Source organism: Molothrus ater, chromosome 1 (assembly GCF_012460135.2).
Source record: "Molothrus ater isolate BHLD 08-10-18 breed brown headed cowbird chromosome 1, BPBGC_Mater_1.1, whole genome shotgun sequence".
Lineage (NCBI taxonomy): Eukaryota > Metazoa > Chordata > Aves > Passeriformes > Icteridae > Molothrus > Molothrus ater.
Window position 1 is genome coordinate 137,366,959 of NC_050478.2, and position 27,596 is coordinate 137,394,554.

Here is a 27,596-nt window from a genome sequence, read left to right on the forward strand (position 1 = left end):
TGGAGTGCCTCAGACACATAACTAAGTGCTTCTCAAAATGTTCATTACTGAAGACAGTATAAGAGAACTGTCTTTAGAATTCAAGTAAAATACTACCAACCAGAGGGAGAATAATACAGAAATACTTTCTTGATGATGTGTGCTAAAGCAGCAGGCATTTAAGAGCAACAGATGTCAATCTCTGAGGTTTTTGTAAGGAATTGCAATTTATGACGTGTTAGGGTAAACAGTTGGATTATATTTCTGAAATGCATGTTCCATCAGGTAAAATCATTGTGATTATAGGCCCTAGTACTTTCAGTAAGTTATGCACTAAAAGGCTGAAATTGTAAAACAAGTATGCTTATGCTTTACTGTTAATCCCTCTTTGTATCTACGCTGAGTAAACTACAAGAGAATCTGCATTAAACAATAAAGGCAAAAATGGCATGTTATGTCATCTTGATAAACAATGACTGTTATACTGTTTTCCTTCAAGAAGCAACTGTGACTGGCCTCTGTATTCTCCCTCAATGGAGAATGTGCCTGACTGTAAAAAACCCGGAGGATTATTTAGAAGTTACTTTGTTCATGCCTCTCAGTGAAAGCAGCACTTTGTGCATCTTCTTGCTTGCTGCTTTTCCTTCATTTCCTCAGCTCTTATCTATTAGAGAAAGCTGAACTTGTTTTTTCAAAAACAACCTACTTTCATGCAGACTACAAGTTTTGAACAAAGTGAAACAAAACTTCTTTTAAGTGGTTTTGGAAAAGTTTGACAGCAGAAGATAATAAATGAAAATAAATCTACAATATTTCTCCTAATGAAATTTGTGGCATGTCAATGTCAAAGCATTCTAACAACAAATCAACAAATATTTGAATGAAAACAATATACATAACTTATTTTTCTATATTGGAAACAACTGTCAAACAATTATTGTATGACTTCATGAATTAGTTGGCCTTTTTGAAATATTCCTGCTAGGAATAAAATTTAAAAAAAGGCAAAAAAAAAAAAAAAAGCAAAAAAGCGGGGGCAAGTCTATATGGGCCTTTGAGCCTGAACATACTGTGTCAATCATAAGCATATGCAATGTATCTAAGCCATAAGGTAAAAATTTTCTTTGTAAATTATTTCATAAATAAATAATTTGCCTGAAAAAAGTATATAAAAATATTTTTTGCCTTTGTTAAGTTCTCTACAGTTCTTTGTGGTGAATATAAACAGATTCATATTGACATCTTCTCGATCTGCTTTATTTTAACTTGAAATGCAGAATGTATCATGAAAGCATTTCTAATAAAGATACGGTAACAAACTTTTTCTGAGAGATAGAGTATTTCATTAGAGTTGTCTACTTGAAACTATGAAGACATGTTGTGTCCTTCTCATCTTTGTTTATGAATGGCTTTGCGGTTTCATTTTAAAAGTGCATGCACAGAGATACTTATGTCCTTTAAAAATACATCTCTATAATTCTGCTCTACAGGTGAAAAATGGTGTCTTTGTAAACACACTTTACACACGTCGAAATCTGTGTTTTTGCTGTTATCGATCTTCACAGTTTGTCTGTCATAATGTGAATAAAATTTAGGAAAGCTACAGCCACACATAAGAACTCGCTGGGATTTAAGGCGCGGGGGGCATAATTTCCTAGTTTAAAATAAAAAGACATTAATAAGTCTCACCAGAGCAGAGAAGTATAGGGAAATAACTCTTCTTTAAATGTTTTCCACTCAAGCCCTGCTTGTACGATGCTTAGCCAAGTAACCTGCCTATTTTAACCCTTCCTATGCAAGACATATGCCCAGTGAACAGTCATTTGGGGCCGACATGCTCAGTAAAAATAAATGAAAACTGTTGGGAAAAAAGTGTTTGAATTGATGTGACAAAAATACTTGCTTTTCAGAGTTCTGTATTCACTAAAGCTTGTGGAAGTGGCTTGTCTCTTTGGCTGTGGTTCAGCCATGGCATTTGCAGCTTGTGAAAAAGTAAATTTATGAAGTCAGGAAAGGTTGTCTGTGCACATATGAGTGAGGTGCTACCAAGTATGAGGTACTAAAGTATCAAGGCATACTTTGTAACAAACTTTAAATTTTGGGATTGCTTTCCTTCCCATTCAATGTATGTCTCTGCAGCTCCAAACTCATTTTCTGTGGATGAGTATAGAGGGAATACCACACGTAATCAGTGAGTTCCCCTTTCCCTGTGTCGGGGATCCTACTGTGTCTGCCTAATCACGCAAACTTCCATTTTCAACATGACAAGTTTACCTCTTGTATGTGAATTACTACTTTTCTATTCATAAAGTGCTTTATCAGACAATCCTACAAAAGAACTTGAGGGAGAAATATGTTCCTGGGTGATTTACACAAGCAATTACTTTACAAATCTGCCAGTGGATTATATCAAACACGTATGAAGAATTTTCAAGTTTGGAGCGAGGGCTGAGAATGTCGTAAGTTTTACAACAGGGTTTCATTTGCGTCACCATGTATCTCTGAAGGTTTTATGCTTTACACTTCACCGGTATTTGAGAGTAAAATTGGAAGGAAAAAGTTATGTAATTTCAAATATTTGGGGGGAAGCAGCTTCGACTCTCCAACTGTAATCATTTAGCTCTTTTCCAGCTTCTTCCTTGAATAATGTTAGTAGTTGCAAGCAAGCACAGAATGCATCTATTTGAACGTGAAATCAGCTTAAAACAACTTGCATGGGAGGAAAAGCACGCCATATAAAGTCACCTAACTGCAGAAAAATTGTGTCCAAATGCCCAACAAATGTTTACATAGTTTTTAACGCCTACTATATTTGGGATTTTAAAACCCTTTCATAGGAACCTTTTATGTACTGGTTCTCCTTGGAGACAGTTTTTACATTGACATGCAGACTTCTGGCAGTTCGTAGTATGGGGGATATAAGAGTATTTTGAATTGAGAAAGTTCTGCACGAGGAGGAAAACTTGGTTTTTTTCGGATCGTCTCGAGGCTGACCTGCGACCGGTATCAAAGCGCGGGCGGTAACGGGACTGTTCATCGCTCAGCCTGGGAACTGTCTGCCCACCCGCCTCGGCACCCGCACACAAACGAGGGGCACGGGGCAGAGAGAGAGGTGACACCGACTGTGCAGGAGACCCAGAGCAGGGCTGGGGTCTCCCGAGGGCGGCAGGTACCGGCGCGCGTGGATCGCGCCTTCAATCCCCACCGCCACCGTTTCCAATCCCCCAGGGCAGCCGCGGGTCCCAGTGACAGCCGCGGGCACAGCCGCCGCCCGCGGGCCGCGCTGGGGGCGCGCCTGTGGCCTGCGGCTATCCCTGCTCCAACTCAGCGCAAGTCCCCGCAGCCGCGGGGCGACGCGCCCCCTCAGCTCGCCCGGCTCGGCGGGCCCGGCCCGCGCTGCCCGTGGCCGTGGCCCGGCGGCGGGCGGAGGCGGCGGCGGGGGGCGGCGCGGGCCGCGCGGCGGGGCCGCCTGCACTGTCTCTTTAAGGGCGCTCCGTCTGGGGTGGCGCTTTCCTCCGCGAAGGCTCCTTTGATATTAATAGTGTTGGTGTCTTGAAACTGACGTAATGCGGGGAGACGGAGGTCCTGACAAGCGATAACAGTCCCGATAACGCGCCGGCCGCCCCGCGCTCCCAGGCCGCCGCCTCGCTGCCGGCGGGGCCGCCGCGCCGTGCCCCGGCCCTCGCCCCCCGGCCCGCCGCGCCCCCGCCCCCGCGCCGCACCGCACCGCCCGCCGGCGGGCCCGTCGCCCCCTCCCCGCCGAGCGGGGCCGAGGGGGGAGGCAGCGGCGCCGCGGCCCCCCGCTCCCCCCACTCCCCGGCCACCGCCACATAATCCGCGTCCAACTCCGCCGGCAGCAGGAGACGGTTCATGGCTCGCGCCGCGGCTCCACCATCTTCCAGGCTGCCGGGGCTGTTGCTGCCGGTTAATCAACAGGTAAGCGCGGGGGGGCGCGGGCGGGGGCGGCGGGGAGGGCGCCGCGGCCGGCGGGCCGGGCGGGGGCGGCGCGGCGGCGGCGGGCGCGGGGGGGGCGCGCGCGGGGCGGGGGCGCGGCGCCCGCGGCAGCGTGGCGTGTGCCCGGGGGGGCAGCGGGGGTGCGCCCCCTCCCCCCAAAATACCCCCCCCCCAAAAAAAATAAAAACAACAACAACAACAACAACAAAAGCGGCGGGTGGGTGGGCATAATCCCAGGCAACGGGGGCTGCTCGGATTTCACAGTCTTTTCTCGGTGCATCCCCCCCTCCCCCCCCCCGCGCCCCCCATTCCCCCCGCCGGAGGGTCAAAGCCATGTGTGATGGCTGGAAATTGGCGACTTCAAAACGGCGGTAGCCCCGCTGGAGTCGGGAGGGTCAAGTTCAGCGGCGGCGGCGGGCAGGGGGAGCAGCCCCCCGGCGCGGAGGCGGGGAGGGGAACGGCGGCGGCCGCGGGCTGGTGCGGCTCTGCTCTGCCCTCCCCTCCGCGCCGCTCCGCGCCTTATCTCCGCGGCCGCCGGTTCCCCGGCACCGGGGCGCTCGGGGGGAGGGGAAGGGAGACGCGGGGGGTGGAAGTAGAAGACGAGCACAGAGGGTTCGCATCCGATGGGCTGCAGTCGCACAGTCCTGCCGCTCCTGCCGCTGCTGGAAGTTTTAATGGGGATCATGACAAACGGGGCACAGAGACACCATCATGAAGAGTAGTAAGTTTGGGAAAAACTTTTTTCTTTTTTTTTTTTTTTTGCCTTTTTTTTTCCCCTTTTAATTTTTTTCCCTTCCTATTTTTCCTCTCCTTTCCCTGGGACACATCGGGAGAGGCCGAGTGCGGAGCGGTGCTGCTCCGGGAGAAGGGCTTGCGATCCCTCCCGGTCGTGCCGGGGTAGCAGGCGACATAGTGCATAGTGGTGGTGGTGATTTTTTTTTTTTGTTTAGGTTTTTTTTTTTTTTTTTTTTTTTTTTTTAATCAGAGACAGAGAGACGTAAAACTTTTCCCTCTTAAAGGAGAAGCCCCACTGCCACCGCTGCGTCCCCGCGCCCGGCTCTCCCTGCCTGCCACAACTTCGTGGAGCGTCTCACCTCCCCGCCCCCCGGCCCGGGGGCTGCGGCGGGGGCTGCCCCCTCTGCAGCCACCCGCGTGTGGCTTTCCGAAGGGAGCGATGAATGGAGGCGAGGCCGGGGCTGGAGGGGCTGCACTGCGGTGGGCGCTCCGCGGCCGGGGCCGGGGTGGGCGATCGTGGGTCCGGGGCAGCGCAGGGTCTGGCCCGGGGACTGCGGCCGCTGCGCGCTGCCCTGGGACACGAGAGGCTCCCCGAGGGGGCTTGACATTTCGGGGGCTTTGTTTATCTGCCTCCCTGCTGCAAATCACGGAGCTCAGACACCCCGGCACTCCTACGCGGGTTCTAGTGGGGCCCGCTAGTCTCCTTTATCTTTTTTTTTTTCCACGACCGGTTGTGTTTTCTATCTGCAAATGGCAAACTTCTCCAGTGCCCTGACTGAGCTAAGCTGACTAAGTGATAAGCTGGAGAGACGTCTTCCCTCCATCGCTTCTTCTCCGCCAGTGCGAGCACCTTGCCTGGCAGAGCAGGAGCCGGCTCACCCCAGCACTCTTGGGGAGCCAAGGCGACAAGTCCCTTCCGAGGGGGAAAGATTGTCTAGTAAAGAAAATGTAAGCTGCTCTGCAGCCCATGCTGCCTTCACTGCTCTTACACTACGCAGCCCGTTTTGAATGTTGATCGAAAGAGACAATAATTTAATGCGTCTCAGGTTATATTTAATTGAGTTCAGTAAAGTCTCTCAAGGAACCATCAAACTTTTTTGTCATTTGGGCTGTCTTCAACTACGCGCAGCCGAATCCTGTGGATGTTGGTGGCATCATGTTACTTTTCTGTTGGTTTTAGTAAAAGTTGAACATTTAGAGAAGACTGTCAGAGTTAAAAATGCAAGGGGCAGCAAAGGAAAGTAGTGGTAAGAGACAGTTCCTGACGTGGACAAAATGAGAATAAAAGTTACAGTAGTCTTCTGAACTGCAGTCTGTGTTTGCCTCATGTTCACAATCTGTGTGTTAGGTTAGACAGCTCTCAGATATTCCACCAGAGTGACATTTGAAAAAAAACCTCCAAAAGAGTGAAGGTTGTTTTTTTTTTTTTTTTTAAGTACTCTGGGTCTATGAGTAAACACACGGTTTGTGTGAGAACATCAACTATTTCCTGTAAATTGTGATGCTGACAGGACTGTCTGGAAATGATATCAACACTTTGAAAGATTTTTTTCTTTCTATTTTAACCACTGAATGAAAGTCTGTTAATAATATGGTCAAACCAAACAAGTGGAACCTTTCTCTGTAAAGGGAAAAAAAAAGTATTTTCTTATTTTCTTTTTTCCTCTTGAATAATATATACCTGAGGTTTGCCGCAAAGAATCAGTGATTCTGAAGTTCAGTAGTGCATCAGTGCCTGTATACTAGTTTATCCTCAGACTGTGACAACAGAAATCTGCTTCACCTTTTTAAAATCAAGGGAGATTAGACATGAGAAAACAGTCAGTTCCTAATCCACCCTGTTCTGTCTGATTATCGCTTTTTCTTTTTAGTTGCGTATAATAACTTTCTCTGTTTTAAACTTTGCATATACGTAGTCACAACAAAGTAAGTAAAGGGCAAAGTTGCATCAGCTTTTAAGTTTACATGTATTGCCTGTGATCCTCTAAAACAGACTCCAAATGACACTGAGCAGTCTTTGCTTGTGAGAGCATGGCTTTTTTTTTTTTTTCATAGCACTGTTAATAAAGGAAAAGAATGTAAATGACAACTTCACAGATCTGAGACTTCTTTGGGCATCAAACGCGATGCAGCCAGGTTATCCTTTCATGTTTTTAATGCATTTTTAGTGTAATTTATATGGTAGCTTTATGGGTTGACTTACATTTTTATCAGTGAGAGTAAATTCACTAACATTTGATGAATCCCTAGCAGGATTATTTTCAATAATATCTTCTCTAGCATTTGTAGTAAACTTTCATGGTGCACACTATTATCGTGCATGGTGTGGCTGAGTGTAAAGAACGCTCTTATCCACATATCGTGATACTGCATTTATAACAGCAAAGTACTAATTCTTGTCTGTGGACTGGAGTGTCTGTGACATGCAATTGTTTCTTGTCAAATCTGTGTATTCCAATTGTATTATATTTTAATGCTAGTTGACACATTGGGTTTTGTATTTTCAAAGCATTGTGCAAACAATGACTAATTACTTTCTGTTCATGCGAATTACCTCTTTTAGCACTTTATCAGCCAGTTGCTTTGAAATAAAACTATTTTACATTACAGTGTGAAAGAGTTAAAAAATTAGCAGAGACATTTAGGAAAAAACCCAAAATGTAATTACAACCAGGCAACTTTTGGTACGTATTTAAATTTTTCTTTTTATGTGGAACTTTCTTTCTAAGGCTGGGGGGGCTGTATGTGTATGAATATTGATGTTTCTTACAAACTCTTGACAACATTTTAATGTAATAATCTTAATAGAAACATTCTCAGATCTTAACTGAAGCCACACCGGCAGTATCGCTTTAATAAAGGTTTGTGGGTAGCACCAAATATAACATTGTGAGAAAGTTTATGGTTAAATATTTTTAAACATGATAGGCTGGGAATCTGACAACCCTTTTTGTTAGGTGAAAGTATAGTGGAAATGAATTACATTTTCAATGCAGCTTCAAGTAGAACAAACTGCCACCTGGTAGTGAAAGTATTGGCCTTGAACAGAAATATATTCTGATTAAGGTATTCTAACTGGTGTGTAAAATGAAGCCATTCATTCAGTAAACTGACAACTTTCCAGTTGGTGTTTGCCCTTACTTAATTTAGTTTCCTCAACACAACTAGTGAGGTAGTCTGGGTCTGTTTTTGGCAGTCCCGGGCAACTGTAAACTTGGATATATTTGTCCCAAATATTATATACCTCGTGAGTTAAAAAACAGTTGGGTAAAAAGAATAGCTGGCAGGTATGAGGAAAAAAAAAGAGAAAAGGGTTTCCTTTTGTTTCTGAAACTTTCTCAAGTTCTTACCTAGTAAGAAAACAATGCTATTTTCAAATACTGGTGATTAATACTATAACCAGCGTAGTCTGCACCCATTTATTGTATAAATACCATTGCCTGTTGACCTTTGGATACATTAATTACAGCATATCTGGTCTAGGTTCTATTATTTTTGTCTGTCCAGAAGATAAATAAAGGTGCCCTTTCCAGTCCTTCTGAAGAAGAACTTTTTTCTTGGTATTGTCATGAATTATGGAGTTTTTTTTCCTTGCCCTGTGCCAATGAAGTTCTCTTTTGACTTTAAAAGATAAGCTTACATCCAAAGAGAGAATATTTGATAATTTTAAAACTATTTGCACTTCAGTTTTTATGGTACATACAAACTTTCTAGGCTTTGCTTTTTTTGGATTGTGGGTTGCTAATTAAAAGAAAAGCACAAAGAGTTAGATGATGTGAAGGATTAAAGTACAATTACACCATTAAATAGTAAATGTTTACAAGGGCAAGACATGCAACTACATTTTTCAGATTATGCTTATTATTCACTCCTTGATGTTATTTTGCACCTAATCAATAAAGGGCCTTCCAGAATGCAGCTCCTTCGCCAGTTGTACATGTGCCCAGAACGCAAGAAACGCTGCTGGGGCAGAGGAGCACAGGGAGGGGAGGAAAGTGCTGGCATATTACTCTTGACTTCTTGTCATGCAGACCAAGGCTCAAATGAAACACGGAGCAATGGGAGGATAGCTCCCCTAGTCTCGATTTAAATCCCCAGTGGACATTTTGTCACACACCAAAAGCGTTGCACAACCGAACACCACTCCACTTGACGTGTTGTCTGGAGTCAGAGGAGCCTCTGATTTGGCACCATGGGGTTTAGAAGACTATGATTTAGGTGAACTGGCACAGCTGTGTGTAAGAAACTTATAGCCATTATGTTTTATTCATGTTCTGTGCTATCAGATTCTTATTTTCTAGTACCTTTAAAGTAGTTCTTTAAAATTTTATAATAACACCGCCAGTGATAAATACATCTTAAATTTAACAGAAATTGCCAATCGTTCTATCAGTGATTTTTAATGTGGTCCTGCTGCATTAACTAAGGAATCTAGTTCCTGCTGGGGATCTCTGTATCTGGATTTAGAAAAGCTGTTGAAAGAAAATGCTTCATAAGATTGCGTCGCTGCCACGGGTGGCGCTTCCGTAGGACGTTTCTGCAGAACCCTCTTGGTTCCATCCCATAAAGTTCGGTGGAACTTTTCTGTCTCGTAAGGGATGTGTGTGAGTACAGCAGCTACAATAAGACTTTCTGCCTTGAAAATAGAATTGTTTTGAATTGCAAAGTTTAGTCCTAATAGTAATTTTTACTTTCTTAGCTTCAGTTGATGCATGTCTAATTTCTCATAAGTCTGCTTTCTTTCCAGGCTCAGATCATCTTTACTCTTTTCCTTTAAATTTATTTTAAAATATTTAATTTTTAAAATGTTACTAGCCCTTTAAAAACCTGTAATAAATGCTTTACAAGTGGCTAGACACCTTCCCTGGTGGTTTAATTTATACAAGCAGGAAACTTTCTCTCTTCTTTCTCTCTCTCTTTCTTGTTTTCTTTAAACCAACTGACGTAATGCCAAACTTTGCTTTAAAAGAACAGACAGAAGTAATTGGTAGCTTTTAACTTTTAATAATGTTCTGGATTGGTTTTAGTGGCCAAACTGCATTTTTTTTAAATATCAAGTAAAAACGGGCTTGTGGCCTGAGGAAGAAAGGCCCTGTTGATGCAGTTATTTTTATTCTTGTTTTTCAATCTGTTATTAAAAATCTTTCCTGCTGAGCTCTGCTGGATTTCTCCAATTGCTCTTTGTGATGGCTGGTGCATTTCAGGTTACGGTAACTTAAACTGTTTTCTGATTTTTACTTCCCCCCCCCCCCACCATGGGCACTTTGAGATGCTTTATCCTTTTTTTGTTTTGTTTTGTTTTGCTTTAATTTTATTCCCCCCAGCGTTCCTTCTGCCTTGTCCAGCACCTGACTCCTTCTTTCAGAGAAACAATTTATTTTGATGCAGAGAGAAATAGTATGTTAAACATACCTTTGATGGCTGTTCAATGAATATTATTTTCCTAGTATGAGTGTGTTTTACACCTGTTAGTGACGCTGATTAGGAAGATACTAACTAGCCATTGCAGAACACATAAGAGATCTTATCTTTCAGTGTCCACTTTCTGTGCTTTCTCCACCCCTTGTCTTAAAGCTAAATGAGATTTTAAAATATGTTTAGTAATAGTTTCGAGTGATCTGTATCTATTTGTATTAACTTGATATTAGAAACAAGAAAACCCAACAAAAGGATTTTTAAAAATAACCGTGAAATCCAGTCAACACATTTTTTCCTCATTTCTTTATTTTATCAGGGTTTTCTGTCTCTTTTCCTTAATTTCTTTTCTACATCTGCTTGGGTTTTGAGCACAAGCAAACTTTCTACAGTAAAAGATGGAGTTGGGCAATAGACTTCCTTGACGAAGTTGACGTCAGGACGACTTCATAAGTTGGCAAGTAGGAAAATTGTTCAAAGACTGAGTTGGCTTGTGCCAGTTTTCCCTTCCTTTAGGGGAGACACTCCACCCAGTAGGAGGTTACCCCACCCAATGTGGAGAGCTATAATTCAGTGGCAACACTTTAAATGTCAGTCCTCCCTAGGGTTTAAACCCCAGACTTGTCTTGCCTCAATCTTTAGATTTAATCTAACATTCAATCTGTTGAAGTTATATCTCATCTTCATAAGCACTTTTGGGGCCTGATCCTTCAGTTCCCATTCTTGAAAAATACTCACTGTCATCAGGAGGACTTTTGGATTCAGTAAAAGCTGCAGGATTGACCTCTGCAGAGTTGTGTGTGTCTGTGTCTGTCTGTGAGGAAGATTGTGTCTGCCTGATGAATACTGTATAATCCATGTTGTTTAAGATGAAATTGTAAAATGCTTAAAAATCTGAAGAAGTCCTGGAGTAGTAATGCTGTAAAAGAGATTTTTCTCAATAAGTGAAGTGTACGTATTTTTAATTTATCAATTTCCCAGGTTGAAATATGATTTTAAAAGGGTCCAACTCTCAAGAATTTAAGGCATTTTACAATTTTTTTTTTGTATTTCTCTGTATCATGATGGAGACGTATTTTTGAATGCTGCTTGTATTCAATTTTTTCATCTCTAATGGAAAATGAAAATCACAGTCTGTAGCGTCGTACCCACAGGAGGCATTGAGATACTTGGACAATACTGAGAGCGCTCAAGGAAAAATTAGGTTTTGGTGTATTTTCAAAGTCAACGTGTAATTTTTATAGGCACATTTTACTTCTTCGTGGTGTCTATTCTCAAGCATCCTTTTCAGATCCCCCATTACACTTAACAATACTCTGTATTTTGAAAATATTCCAGCATTTTTAATTTATTATTAGATCTGAGAAAAAACACCCGTAAAAGATGATGCTAAAAATCATCAATGCACTCAATGTTTATCAGCAAGATTTACTTAAACAGTGCGCTTCAGTTTTGCCTCAAACCATTTCAAGCCACCTCTGATCCAAGAATGTACCAGTTCTTGGTTCCTGGAAGATTAAGCATGACAGTTTCTATTATATAATGAACAGCAGTATTGTTTGAACAAAGGTAACATATTTTGATTTCTATACCTTTTTTTGGCAGCTGGCACTAGAGTTAGTCTAAAATGAGTGAGTCTAAATGATGTGATCTAACAGTGTAAATATCTGAATGTTCTTGAAACATACAGTATAGATGTAGTGTGTTTAAATCATTTGAATCTATCTACCTATATTATATAGAATGTGTATGTATGTGTATATACAAAGCCGTAAATGGTGTGTTCTGCTATCTGTAGCCTTCAAATGTGTATCCTTTGGGGTATTCCTGACCTACTTTGCAAAGTCTGCAGTCTGAAGTACATACTGAAACTTAAAAAATTAAACACACAGGTTGGTGGTTCACAAAAAAAAAAAAAAAAAGGCACAAGGGAATATTTGATAGTAGTTAATTAAAAAGAGGGGGAAAAAAGGCATGGTCTGCCTACCCAAATACCTTGCAGTCTGGTTTTGGATATCCCAGTGACATTACAGGGACTATTTTAAAAAACAAAATCTCAACTCACCTAAAAACGTTTGAAGTAGATACTGAAGTTAAGTAGTGCCTAAAATTCCTATATTCAGATGTGGTTTAATGAAAGTTAAATGAGTTAGGATAAAGGAATTTTCTTTGGGGGTGAAGGGTTTCAGTGTTTCCAACATATGAGTCTTCTTGACTTTCTCACACACCACTCTTCAGGCAGAAGCTGTGAGATGTGTAACATAAAAACTTATTATGCAGGTGAAACTTTGCTTCATGAATTCAGTTAATGAAAGAAAGATAAGTCCACTTTCTGAACTTGAACATAGTTTGCTTTTCTATGTAGAGTTCTCAGTGTTAGGTGTATTAAATACACTCAGCAGACGTTGGCCAGCTGCAGTTACAGAGTACAAACCAAAAATGCAGTACACGTTGATCATTGCTGAGCCTTTTCCTCCTGCACGGATAGATATGGACACACATGCACATACACAATTAATAAACTAAACCTTGCCCCAAATACCTGAGGGAAAAGCTTAAATAGATTAGCCTTACCATGTGCCTTGCAGGTAAACAGTATCTGCCTCTGCTGGAGCAATGGGAGAGGAGAGCTGCTGAACAGAGGCTGCCTGCCCATGCTGCCCAGGCACCCAGCTCTGGAGGCTGAAATCTGGGGGCCCTCAGTAAAATTCCCACCTCTCATTTCAGCTGTTACAGTGGTAGGAAGGAGGAAACATTAACTCATGTCTCCCATCTACTGTATATACTGTTTTCTTTCTGTGGCCTCCTACAGCCATCTGAAATTTATGCCATCCAATTAGTCTCCTTTTATGTTCCTCAGATCTGGAGTTTTCTTTAGAACTAAACTCCTATTTGCATGTTATGTCTATCATGAAAAAAAATAATGTAATGGATTAAATTAATCCTGTAATAGTTGTTTGAGCATACTGTAGGAATGTAAATAATTTTGTGGCATTGAGCTCATATTTCCAGTCTTATGGGGGGTAAGATCAGAAGTTATCAACAGCTTATATATCTGAGTCATTCAGCTACAATAAATCTTCTAACAAATACCCACCCTTTGCACACCCAGAGATATTCTCCAAGACTGTTGAAACTCTGCACACACCTGTATCTTATGTGTAAGTCCATATGCATGACTAGTAGATGTATCTTCAACTGCAATCAGATAGTATGTTAGGCTACAGCAGCTGCAATCAAAGTAGTCTGTGGATAAAAAATTTGATTGCCACTTGATTGCTGCTGGCTGCGTGGCCCTCAAGGTTGTCTTTTCCCCGTAGAAAGTCCCAAAGAATCGTTAGTTAAAAAGTTGTGTGGAGTATGGCACTAAGTCCAGCTCTGCCAGAATTCACGATACAAAGCGTGAAGTGCCTCATCAATATCAGGTCAGAAGTGATTGTGCATAATTCATTTCTACCTCGGTGTCATTCTGTCATATGTAAGGTGTGCTCTGCCGCTGCTACTCAGTTTCTCCCTCATGCAGATCACTCTCTTCGGCTGCCCTGTGCACATACATCCATTCTAAAAATACATGGACATGGAAGTCCATCTGTGTTGCATAATTTTTTTACAAAAACACCAGTGTTTGTATTGTTCTTTCTCTGAGCCCTTAATGAGTTTAAAGAATTTAATGTGACTTAATGAGGGTTCTTATTCTGTTTCTGACACAGACACTAATGAGGGAAAAGTAGAACAAATTGAAAACCAACTTTTACTTGCTGGTTTCATGATGTCATCAAATGCAGGATATTACAACTCCTGGAAAAATTTACAAATCTAGGCAAGAATCCATTTTGCATCACTGTCTTTCAGTTGTTTGTGACACAAGGCTTGCTAGCAGAAAAACAAAGTTTAGCATAACTTGATGATTTTTTTTTAATGTTTAGGATGGGGTTTTTTTGGCAAATTTTTGGAAAAGTGAATCTAACCTGCTTTGTTTGTCAGCCTGGCAGAAACTTAGATACCACCAAAGATTGATTAATCCCTCTGATTATGGTTCTGATCTCTCCCTGTACTTGGAAGGGACAAAACTTCTTGTAGCTTCATCTAGAGTAAGATCCAGTCCTCACTGGGCAACCTCTACCTGTTGTAGTTTACCGAGAGGGAACTGTGATTTTTGGGACTTCATGTTACACTTTAACTAGAGTTTGGTACTTGACAGCACTTCGCTGGACTAAGGACACAGTAACAATATTTTGTAAGGTGTCACCTTGCTTTTCGGTTGCCCCACTCGGGATGGTCAAAGGAGTATTTCACTGTATGAAGCTGCCCTTCAACAGGACCACATTTGGTTTGTCACCTTTCAAAGTGATTATTGTGGTTGGAAAACAGTTCATTTCCCAAAGGAGAATGAAAAGTAAAAGTAGGTTCAGGAAATGCACCTGCTTATGAGCCCTGCTGCTTCTCACTGGCTTCACGGCCATGCTTTTATCTTGTCCTCACCAAGTTCTCTCTGAAAGGCTTGTAGAGATGGCAGTGGAGGACAGCTGTGAAGAAATAGGGACTGAAGGTCTGGTATGACGGGTACATCTCTATGGAAGCAGGCTCTAATGCCCTCACAAGGTTGCATGCCATGCCATCAGGGTGTTTTTGTCAGGCCAAGGGACGCAGTGACTTTCGTAATCCACAAAATGTGCTTTTGGTATAACCAAATTGCAGACAGTTGCAGCATAGAACATAAAATGTTTTTTTATAACATCTGATTTTTTTTTCAGCAGTTAGTATTTTTAACAATATCAAATAAATTGCACAATGTGTGATTTCTTAGGTTGATGTTAACCCTTGGCTCTTCTGTGAGGAGTTTTACTGCTTTGCATTTTATTTTTTTGCAATTAGTTGTTGGCTTTATATTTTTAACTGCAACAAAAGATAGTTAAAAAAAATTAATAATAATTTGAATTGGAAATATGGGCATTTTTGACCAACTTTGTTGAGCATTTTCATACAAACAGAAGAAAGTAACTTGTTTGGTTGGTTTTTATGTATGTATATGTGTGTTTGTGGTTTCTTCTTTTTTTTAATAAAAGTTTTCATAATTTGGTAGTTCAACAAACATGAGTATATTCTGAAAATATTTCTCACAAATGGCAGGTCTCTGTTGATAGCTTGTAGGCAGACAGAGTCTAGAGCCACAAAACTATCTTCTGGAGTTTTAAAACACTGGAAAGTAAGATTTATTGGACCTTAAATATCCCAGTGGTGCAGATTTATTTGGTGTTCATGGCAGTCTCAGCTTAACTTTCCTTGGAGATTTGTTGTGGTACTGCATTATCTAAGAAACATTTAAAATTGTTTGTCTAGGGTTTTTTTCTTCAGTCGTTCCTCAATTTTTATTTGCGCATATGAAAATCTTTACTAAGAAAGATGACCTGGCAGCTCTGCTGAACTTTACGCTGCAAAACATTTTACCTGAATAGGACAAAATTAAGCATCTGAAAAGCTGACATTTTAGAAGATTTTTGTATCTATAGTGGTGCATGATAGTGGCTAGTTGACAGTGGTAAGGAGCTTAAAAAATAGAGAGAGAAAGAAACAGCACCTGTGGAATTTATTTTAATTGGGTGAATGAGACTCATGGTTCGCAAGTTTTACCTTCATGGGTCTTCAGAATTTATTGCTAAAAAGACATATGCCTGAATAGAAAGAGAACGAAGATATTGTAAAATCCACTATGACACGAAGTGCTCTTACTGCACATGAATACAAATAATTTCCTTTTTCTCTCCAGCAAACTGTGACTTCTTTTGTCAGAAGGAATTTCAGATTAGTCCCTACCAGAGTAATGCTGCCATAAACCCTTCACTCCTCACCTGTATCTGTGCAGTGTGATGGTCTATGGTAGTTTTCACAGAGTTGCTGTGCTGCTTTCAGTCTGGAATAGGACTGCATTGACTTCACTTTTGCAGAAAAGGTACATTTTCTTAGAAAATACACTGCATGAAAGAAGAAAGGGCAAGGAGAATGGAGAGAGTGCTCTGATATACGAGCTGAGATTATGGATGTTGTAATGCTGTTTTTTCGTAGGACTGTAGAAAAATCACATTGGGACCAAAGTTCCTGTGGATTACCATGCAATATTTATTACCATTTTCCTGTGTTTTCCCTGGTTAGGATCTAATCCTTCAATGTCTGGAGCTGCATGGAGTTAAGAATTTGTCCATTCAGAGAGGAAAACCTTGCCAGCTATGGGATTTCACTGTTTCACTACCTGTATTTATTTATTTCCCCCTCTAACATTTCTGAGAGCAAGAGGATTGAGAGTGGAAGACGGAGACGGAGGATAGGTAAAGTGAAGGAGTAGCAGGGACACGTATCTGCTCAGTAAATAGTGTTTACTGATTACTGTTTACTGTCAAGCAGATTACTGCAGTTATATTTCTATGAAGCAACCCACATGCATCCAGTGCAAAGGAATGAAGCGAAGTCCTGTGCAATTCTGAGGTAACTAAAAGATGTGCTTGTGACATACTTCTAGCAAAAAACATTTTTCGTTGCCCATTACCCTTCTCGAACACTGTAATTTTGCAAGTGACACATTTGATTATGAGCAGCCATCAAAACACTCACAGGCATCTTGTTTGGAAGAAGAATGTGCTTGAATTAAATATTTGCAGGTCAGAGAAATATGTTGATTTGTTCTTTTGTCACCTTTCTGGTCTTTTTCAATTTGTTTGATAGTTATTCAATTTTGGAGTTTATTTAAAAGAGATGATAAAGTTTACACTTTTGCATTCCTTACTTGTGCAGAGCTTTCATTTGCTTCCTTGGGAGAGTTGGTCTGAGGAAGAGCTGCTGCCTGCTTTTGCCTTGATATGGATAGGATGTGGTTAGTATAGAGGTCCCCTCATCCTTAAAGCTCCCTTATTGCGATGAACTCGTCCCCTCCTTGGGGAAGAGATTTTCAATCTGATTTTCAGTCCCTTCAGTCAGGTTTTAGGGAACAGTATGAACTGTCTTACTAGAGCTGGCAGTAAGGAAAAGGAAGGGAATCTGGGCACATCTTACCTCTTTGTTAGGGGGAATAAGGTATAGGAAGCCTCTGCTGAGCTTGCCTGGTGATTTTTTGGTAATCATCGTCTCATGATGGAATATGCACGTAGAAAAAACACAGAACTTAATGTTTACTTTATAGACGCTTTATCGTCAAGCATAGAGACCTGACAGTTTCATGGTTAAGTGCCTAAAGTTGTTTTTGGCTTTGCAGTTGTTGAATCAATCACTGCAAAGCTAACTAATTGTGTACCTTTTATAGCTTCCCTCCCTACTCTTTTAATGAAAGGGAGATATTTTGCTCTTTCTGACTTGGAGCTGGGCTATCCCATTAACTACTAGCAGCAAGCGCTTCAGCTTTTACGGAGTTACCTCAGGAGTCATTCTAGTGAATTTACTTACTGATCCAGTTATTTATAGCCTTCAGTGCCCATGCTATAGAATGAGCAAAATGTTTTTTAAAAAGCGTTTTAAAAATACTTTTTACAGTTGTATAGAAAATGCTGGCTCTTTAATTCTGAGTTTACAGATGGCACTACTGCTACTGTTTTGATTTGTGAGAGGCAGTATCTTGGTGTCGTACTGAGATGTTTTGTAGCCAAAATTTAGAGTTTAAATGGATTTTATTTTAAAATTTTTTTTCTTCCTTAAATGTTAGACATGGACAAAAAAAATGACAAGGATCTCATCTTTATAGCGAGCTGCATATCAGGGTTGATGGAACTACAGCTAGTTAAACTCCTCGGTTTTACAGAAAGATGAAAAAGTTGCTGCAAAGATTAGCTTAATTTCTGTCAACAATTTTATTAAGGCAAAGACAGAATCAAAGGCTGAATGGACAAAGTTGGGATTTTTGCCACTTGGTTATTTTTTTCTGAGGCTGCGTAAGCTTTTTTTTTAATAAAAAAATTAATGTAGAATTCAGTGTTTCCCACAGGAGAACTTTCACAGATTTAGCATAAAGAAAGTGCATTTTAATTCAAAGACACTGGTACATTTCTTAAGGCTTTGAAAGGAGTAATCCAACAGGTATATAAAGCTCTGATGATAAATATGATGATATTTTGTATCTACTTTTGTTACAATCCATGGTTTATTGTAGTGCATGTTTAGAATAATACTGTTTATTTAAGATACCAAATTTATTCTTCATTTTAAAGACAAGTCTTGGCTCCTCTTGGTTTTTTATGTCAACTGGCTCATTTCAACTCAAACAAGGGTTTCACTTCAAGAACTTTTAATAATTTAAAAAGAATCTCTGATTGCAGTTGGAAATTTTGTGTATATAACTAAACTAACAAGTCTGTTTATTGTATGGGAGAGGCTCTAGTGATATTATTTATCATAGGGTCCACATTATTGGAAGGCAGAACTAATGACAGTGAATCATGCACACTGTATATTAATGTAGTCCACTTTCAGCACTATATAAATAGGATTGTAAATACACACCTGCAGAGTGTCTGCAGTTACACGGTCATCGCACAGAGTCCCTCTGTGCTCTCCTAATACATATCCAGTATATATCTCTGCGTGTATCACTTCTTGCTAACCCAGGCAGCATACTACAGCTGCTGTTCCTCTTGAGGAGGTGTCTATAAAATGAACACTAGCAAAACCAAAATTCTGGGATAGCTTTAAGCAGAACACATGGGCATACTGTTACTCAGTCTTTGCATACTTGCCCAGTCCTTTTCCCTGCGCAGGGCTAGCTGCACAAGGTGAGCTGGGTGTCAGTCTGAAATGTCGGCTGGTCCTCCGAATAGGGCAGATGATAAGGTGTGACATTAATAATTGGGAGCTTTCTTGGCTTCCCAGAGAGGGATGTAGTGAAGAACTAGTCAGAAAAAGCCATTATTTCTATGAAAAGTCTGAATATGTGACAACTACACTAGCAGCGGGTTCTTTAATTTTCATTAAATTAAAGAACTTGCTGTAGCAGGGCCTTCATCCTAAACTTTTCCTTTATTTCATCAAACAGCCCTGGCAATGCCATCATCTCCCCTCTGGTGTTTGCACACACATATTCAGGGTAGCCTGAAATCTAAATATGAGTTGCTGGTTGCCTGCGGTAGCTGCGGCTCCTTCCCTCTGCTGCACCTTGGAGCCTCTTCAAGCCCATGGTAGAAATCCTGGGCTGCTCCCAGGGCCCAGTTCTTCCATGGGGCTAGAGAGGCTGCTGGTGCACAGTGTCCCCTGGCCACCTTCGCAAGAGTGGCTCTTCACCCTGAGCTGTGCCTGCCCCTCTCTGCTGGCCCTGCAGTGTCCTTTGAACAACTCAGGCTGGCTCCCGTCCCCGGGACGCTCCTTTGGGTTTCCAGTGGCAGCTCCTGCATGTCTGGGAGCATGGCTGGGAGCTGGCTGCTCGGGCGCCTGCTCAATGTGCCAAGTGGGGGTGAGTGCTGGATTTGGGGCCCCCATCCCCTCTGCAGCAGGGCGTGCAGGTGGACCCCACGGTTTGGGCTGCAACTGCTGATGTCCATGGTGTCCCTGGGGAGGGAGAGGAGGCCCCGTCTAGCACCCAGAATGCTGGAGGGCAGGAGGGAGAGAGGGATCTCCTTTTTAAAAGGAGTTGTTTTTTTTCTCACCCCTGTTCTTTATTCATAAACCTAACGCAGTTCCACAATTCCCAGACATGTAAAGCTGCAGGGCTTTTTTTGTTTTGTTTAAATCTTTCTGAACCAGCCAAATTTTTGAGGTTGGCACGAGGTGCAGCCAGTACCATGGCCTTCCAGGGCTTGCTTGGTCTAGAAGTCTGCAGATGTTTTCTGCTGGATCTGACTCTTAATGAACAAAAAAGATTTTGGCGTCCTTATTTATTTATTTTCAAGGGGAAAATGTGGTTTAAAATGTTGATAATTATGTTTTACATGAACTACTCAGACTTTATGTGACTGTATGGGAAAATGAATGCTCATCAATTTAAAAAAAAATCTTTATTCATAAAGCATTCATATTTAAAGTGATCTGTCTTTTTTTTCCCCTCCTCTCCTTAATGAAAACAAGGTTTGAGGAGTATTACAAATAATTATGTTTTTAATTACATAGAGTTCTGCATCAGAATTCTTGAAGACGACCCACTGTGATCCTCTGGTGAAAATACCAGGGCTTTTCAAAAGCTTTATAATTATCTGTTCTCACTGCTCCTCTCTTTGCAATGCACACATAGTAACTGAAAAAAGGAGAAAGAAAAATACTTGGTGGATCCAAGAGGGATCCACCTACACATGTGCATAGGTCAGGCACATACATCTCATTCAGAATGATTATTTTTCTTTTGCAGCAGTCAGGTAGTACTTCCCACCCTCAAAACCCAGCTTGTGTGCTCTTTCAGAGGGAATACTTATCGCAAAGCTGCAGCGCATTTTAATCAAGGTTCCCAGAGTAGTTTACAAGCATTAATTGCCTCTTAAGGACAGGATGAAGTATTATACCCATTGTACTGATGGGTGAGCCAGGGCACAGGGAACCTAAATAACAGCAGTGTTAGTGAGCCAGTGGCAAAGCTGTGATCAGAGCTTTGGTGCCTTCACTCTTGGTGCTGCTAAGATACCTCCCCTTTAACCCATCAGTCTTCCTTTCTTAAATCAAAAAAAGTCAGACTTTGACATCTTTTATTGCATACTATGTGGGAAATGCTATGCTTGCTCTGAAGCTGATGTAAACCTGTGTGAATTGCTCTTGTTTTATGTATTTGCAAAGTGTGAAGGCCCTTGTGGCAGGACTTCCCTTGAATTCTGAACCTTATGCTTTTCTGCTGTCTTCTGTGGCTCCGGTAAGCCACTGGATCATCCCCAAAATAGCTCCCGTGGCATCTGTTACTGATGTATCACTGCACCATGAGTGACAGAAAGAATTCCACTTTTCAGCACAACAGTTCACTTGCTAAGTGATTCCCCAGCATGATACATGCTCTGTCTTGTATTTAATTATCTTTTAATTATCAAAGCAGTAATGGAGTTGTGCATAAGAAGTGTATGGATCAATAAAAACAACTAAAAATTATGAAGGAGCTGAAAGGCAGAGTCCAGTGGTTCTTCAGATGTTAATTTCTATTTTTCTGAAAAGTTTTTGTTTTTTTCTTGAGAACATCAGAAAAAAGGATTTCAGTTTTTGTTGTTTATTCCTATCTTCTGATGATCATGCATATATTGTCAGTGCTTTGTGAGAGCTAGTGTGAGTGCTAATGAAAGTTTATATTGGAGTAGTCCCTAAGAATATGATCATTGTTGCAAATTTATTAACACCATGAAAGATTTCCTGTCCTAAAAAGTCTGCCAGCAAACTTCATAATCCTGAGTGGGCAGAACCATGTGGTAGATTTGACTGAGCCCCTTTGACAACTATATCATTTATTTAACTGTCTATCTTTAGAAGTTGGGAAGCTCACCTTTGGTTTCAGAGGCATGCTGAAGCTCTCGAGCTGCATACATGGTGAGGACAATAGAATACCAGAGTGCTCGCTTGCCTTTAACTACTAAATAATGTGGTTGCACATGACACAACAAGAACAGAGGTATAATCCTGCCCTGTGAAGCAGGTCACATGTTTCAGGTTCTCTCTGTAATGTATGCAAAGTAGCTGCTTAAATCATTATGAGTGTGTAAATCACCATCTTCATAAACAATACCATCAAGGTACAGTCAGGCAACATGTCTCTTATGGGTTGACTGGAGCTGGAATTTCTTTCAGATGTTGAGGAGGTACGTCAGTGCATGTGAAGCAGATCTGTTGCTGCAGTGTGGTCTCTGCAATGTTTTGGATTTCTAAGATGAATATTGTTTAGGCTGCCTTCTTCACACTGAATTGCAGTGAAAGGAGGAGGACATGAATGAGGCAAATGAGCAGCTTATATGATTCAAGACTTCCATGAAAAATTTGCTCCTTCTTTTTCCTCTGACTCTTTTAAGTCACGCAACTGATACCCATTTATTTCTCTGCATAAGTTTAGTAAGTATTTGAAGCTCCTGTTCCTATGTCTGTTGTGCATTTGAGGAGGAAAAGATGTGTTGAGTGGTGTGTGAGAATCCTATCTTCTGTTTTAGCCATCATTTCCCTGTATGGGTTATGACACTGTTTTTTCTGTTTTTCTTTAACATGCCGATGTACTTTCTGTAACTCCTAAGTAACACTCCACACCTCTTTAACGCAAAGCTGACTAGTTCAGTGCTGAGTGAAACTGAAAGCGAGACTAATCTTAAAAACCCTCCTGTGCTTCTGCATAGAGTATAAATATGTGCCATTATCATTATTATTTATTTGTCATTGTTATTATTGGAGCTTGTATTTTCTTGGTGGTGGGGGGGGGGGAGAAGTAGAGTGCGCTGTATCATCACCTCCCCACCCCCAAATGTTGTATTTTGAATCACTTTAAATAGTTGTTTGGGGTGTCTTTATTACAGTGAATCATGTCTTTAATATCTGTTTTAAGCACACCTGTGGTGAGTTCATACTAAGGCAATGGAACCTTCTTTCATTTGCCCTCATGTAGTACTTTTGTGGCATGTAAAATGCCCCTGGTTTATAACCACAGATAGATGTTCTGTGCAGAAATCCTTTCCCTCAAATGTATAAGGATCAGATAGTTCTGCTTAAAATGTGAATGCAGAGATGGTAACTCCATAAATGCAGTATATTCTCCTTTTGCTCAGAGATACTCTAGTTCTGAGTTACGATTATCCAACATGAATTTCAGAATACCAGTGAAATGGCACTGGTAGAAGTACTGGTACAACTTAAGATGCCGGCAGCGGCAATCTGGTCTGTAAGTGCTACTTGAGCATCGGTTTTCCTACTTCGTATATCTGTGCTTTGTCCTTTGGTGGTGGGAAGGAAAACACAAGCAGCACTCATCAACTTTCAGCACATGTGGAAACAAAGCTAAAGAGCAGTGGCATCCCCAATGCATTGGCAATTTGCTGAGAGCCTGCGGGCTGCATCTCATTTGCATTAAAAATGCGGAGATCGCTCCTGCCTTTATCTTGACCAGGGGGACGTGGCTGGTACGGGCAGCAGGGCCCAACACAGCTTACTTTACCTGGATCCCCGTGGGCTGGGATCAGCTGGAGCTCCGCGGGACGGGACGTGCCCCTGCCCGGGAGAAGCGTCCCCGCGGCGGGCAGGGGCCCAGCGCGGCCGTCCCCGGCCCCGTCGTGCCCAGCCCAGCGCTGGCAGCCCCGAACTGCCGGGCTGGGGGTTTCGGGACCCTCCGCTGGGCGTTGCCCGCTCGCTCTGCTGGTTTCTGCCAGGGCTTTTCCATCCAGGCCTGGATGAAGCGCTCCTCTGTGGAGCGTGGAGCTGCTGCTCTGTTCTGCTCTGTCTGGGGCTCCACGGAGGGCTGGGGGAGCCAGTGCCCCGCACAAGAAACCCTTTTGCGTATTTTTGAACCGGTTTGGCAATGAAAGACAATTAAAAAAAAATAAAATAAGGAAACCCCCCCCAGCTTGTGCCTTTCAATAGAGATAACTGTTATCTCTTATAAAAGTCTACGTAAGTGTAAGTAATTGCCTGCACTTGGCTCTGGTACAGTGGAAAAGCTGTGATCAGCAAACCCGCATTGTACTGGGCATGTAAGGGGAAGTTATTGGACGATACGGGACGTGTTGGCCTTAATGCCTGTCCTGCCTCCCCTGCCTTGTTTACTTTCTTTGCAAGTCTTTTCAAGGCTTAATAACACTGCTTAGGGAATGGGCGGCGGGTACCGCGCTGACTTCGAGCGACGAAAGTTTTCTTGGAATCGCCCTTAAATATAAAAATAAAATAAAATGAATAGAAGCCCAGCTGTGCTGCGGCGTCAGTCCGGCAGCCTTTGTTCAGCGCTGAAGTTCTCTGGGTGCGTGTCGCGAACGCGCATCAGCGGGCAGCGCCGGCGGCGGGCGCGGGGCGGGCTCCGGGGCTCTGCCCGGCACGGAGCGGGGCTTCCCCTTCCCGCCCGGCCCCGGCAGCCGCAGCAGCGCTCGGCCGGAGCTGCAGGCACTGACTGTGCCCGTGTCCGTGTGCCGGGGGTGCGGGGCTGCGGGTCACGTTTGCAGTCGCATGAAGCGCTGCGCCGCGCAGCCGCCTCTCGCGTGTGTCCGTGTCCGTGTGCCAGCGCTGGCTCCCTTATCGCAGGAAGTGTTGCGGAAAGCAGTTGCTCCCTCTCTCTCTGCCCGGTTCCCAGAATGCGGTGATTAACCACTCTTCTCCCCGCGCTGTCACTGAGGCGCTGGGCAGAAAACAGCAGTCACGCTTGTCACGCTCCAGCTTCAGGACAATCCTCTCTCCCTTTCTCTCTCTCTCTCTCTCTCTCTCTCTCTCTCTCTCTCTCTTCCTCTCTCTTTCCCCCACGCCCCTTCCCCAATAAACTCAGAGAAACCCATTAAAACGGATATAGTCTCTTTCTGGTTTTCTCCTTCCTTCTAAATGCTTTTATATATGCATATATGCGTGAAACATTTTTTATACTGTATATATATATGTTAAAAATAATATATGGGTATGTATATATATTTAAATTCCAAAATGATACTCCACATTCTGTAGTGATAAGCCTGAAGCAAGTACAACTTTTGCTGTTCATAGGCTGTCCTTTTCAGGGACATCTTTGGAAATCACTTCGTTGTCAACATTTTATGGGTACTTTATTGTAAGGAGGATGTAAGTCCAGACATTTTGCATGGAAAAAAACATTGAAACCCAGCAGTCTAGATTGAAAGGGAGATACCAGGAGAAATAATTTTTAAAATTTAATAATCCTGGAATTGAATTGTGATATTTCATTTAAAAATCCTGTCTTAAATTTGTACATCACACTTGTACTATTAAAAACCCATAGAATGGAGGCCTTAAGAACTTTGCATGCTAAGATACTGTGTAATATCTCACTGTGTAAAATGAGTATGCCAAGAAGCCCAGGGACTAGCATTCCCTTTTGGAAAATTAATCCTTTAATATATTTGTTTCCAGATTGTGGTCTACAGACACATACAATCACGGTATGATACTGATCTGCAGTATCATATCATCCATTTAGAGGTTTTAATTAAAAGTTTGGTGTGAAGGCTGCATAGTGGTTCCCTGTTATGTTTGAAGTTTGACAGTGGTCCACGATCCAAAAATTTAGGAATGTTCATTCAGGAGAATTAAGAGTCCTAAATCATTACATTTTGCTTTCATTTAATCCTGTAATTTTTTTCTCTCCTTTCAAATATGATTAAAACCAATAAGAAAGGAAATATTTGAAGTGATTTGCAAAGTTATTTGATTTTTATAAAATTACATGGTGTGATGTACTGTATGTGCCAAACTACAGACAGACTTTCAGCTCCTAAATTAAGTACACTTTTTTTGTTCTGGTTTAAGCCCATTGAGAATTCTGCCAGTTAGGTTTTTCTCTTCTGTGATCATCTTGCACATAATAGTCTGATGTTGCAGATACTTGCAGGAGCATAGCAAAACTGGTAGCATCATGTATGTGGTTTGATTTTTAATTTATAGTATATTAAAGCATATTTCTATCCTGAAAGATGTTATATGAAACTACTGCAGTATATATTAAAACAGTTGCTGGACTTCTAACTAATTAATATGAATAACGAAGGTATGCAATAATTAATGCTTTGGGACAAAAAAAGGTTTCTTTAAAATAGAGAAACGCGCATTTAAAAAAATAGAGTTAAATATATACCTTTTAAAATAGGACTTTCAGTTTTGATCAGTGTTAAGGTATAAGTCTACACAGCTTTATGTACTGATTGTGTTTATTTACCTATTTGCTGCCAAAGGTTTAAGTAATGTCATACCACAGTCCTGGTGGAAATGGCTATCTAAACACCTGGGACTGGTTTGTGGAAGTGATGGAATTGGCTTCTGCCAGAAGCTTCCTGTGCTGGTGCAGTGACACTGTGTTCTCCATTTTACATTCTGTTCAGTGACTCTCACTTTCAAACTAAGATTATCAGAAACAATAAAAAGAAAGGCAACAGAAAACTTATTTTCCTTTTCCGTAGTATGGATGAAAATAAAGTGTGCGGTAATGGGTTTTGTTACCTCTAGAGGTGATAAACCAAAACAACTGGATGAACAATGCACACTGATCAACTCATGTGTAATTCTGAGTTTAAATTAGTTTTAATGCAAAACAGGTTTTGTAAATGTCTTTTTTTCCCACCTTCCTGCATATCTCAGGCATCATTGAATTGATGAGCAATACTTTAAAGAGATTTTTAATGATTCCTAGTATATACTAATTCCAGCTTTCATAAACCATAACGAAACTTTCTTACCTAGTAAATACAAAACATGGAATGAAATCTGTACTATGTATCAACATAAAACTATATGTAAACACAAAAGATGATGTTGAACTGTGTGTTTGATTAAGAGCGTATAGCTACAACATACGCAAGTCGATATCCAGAGAAAGACTCCTTCTTTTGGTAAAACTACTACCTTTTAATAATTATTTCCTGAGTTCTCAGTTTTCAGAAATACTGTGAAAACATATGTAATTTCTTTTAACCTCATTGTACGTATACATTGATGTTTTTGGCCTGCCGGTTTAAATCACAGTTAAAAATAGCGATGTGTAAGTTGCTGTGATTAAAATCTATATTAATATCAGTAACCATCAGTGCAAACAGTGTAATGAATTTTAAATATGTTGTGTACTTGTTTACCTTTACTTTCTGAGGTATTTTGCACAAAATCATAGTATTTCTTTAAATCACCACTGTGTTGCATTTATTGTATGCTGCATGGCAGAAACAAGAAGTGCTGTTTTCAGATTTTGTATTTTCCAGATATCCCCTAGCTGGGGTATTGTATTAAGAGAAGTTCACAGTAGTTCATAGTATATTCTTCCTACCTTAGTCTAAAATCCTGAGCAGATTTTTCATCCTGATCTTCAAATGCTGGGACTTGGAGAGAGTCAGCCACGGTTACTTATGTAACACAGGAGAAAATGCCAGGGGGGATTGAGTCCAGGGATTGGAGTTCTTAATATCCTGAGCAAAGGCTGTGGAAATAAGGATGTACGTTTATATTAATTAATTACAGAGCATTAAGAAAATAAGATCAAATCTGGAAGACCTCTTGTAATTAATCATGGCTTTGCTGGAATAGTATCTACCTCCAACTTCTCCAGTGCCTCTTGAGATAAGGGCTGGAAGATACTGTGGGGCTGAGTGTACAATGCTTTGTGCTCAGTCTGCTCATGGGGTAGAAAACAGTGCCAGATGAAGATCCAGACTATCAGTAACAAGTATTTAGCTGAGAACTATTATCAGAAAAATAACAACCTGACAAAAAAAACCAAAAAAAAACCAACCCAAACCAAAGTTGTCACAGCTGTGTCCTTTTAAGGTCAACACGAAAAAGACTCTTGTCAAGTTGACAGAGGGAGATGACTTACTGATGTAACCCAAGGCAAAAAAGATAAGCAATAAAAATAGTGTTACATTTCTGTTTGATGGAGTGACTTCTCCTGACAGCTTACAGAGAGAACC

At 41.5% G+C, this 27,596-nt stretch overlaps 1 protein-coding gene across 1 annotated transcript in view; it reads left to right on the top strand.

Moving 5' to 3' along the window:
- Window positions 1-3,886: 3,886 nt before the first annotated feature.
- Window positions 3,887-27,596, top strand: part of TRPS1 (transcriptional repressor GATA binding 1) — a 206,764-nt gene continuing 183,054 nt past the window's right edge. Inside the window, exon 1 of the mRNA XM_036399848.2 lies at window positions 3,887-3,915. The gene's annotated coding sequence lies outside the window, so the exon portion shown is untranslated. The remainder of the gene's footprint in view (window positions 3,916-27,596) is intronic.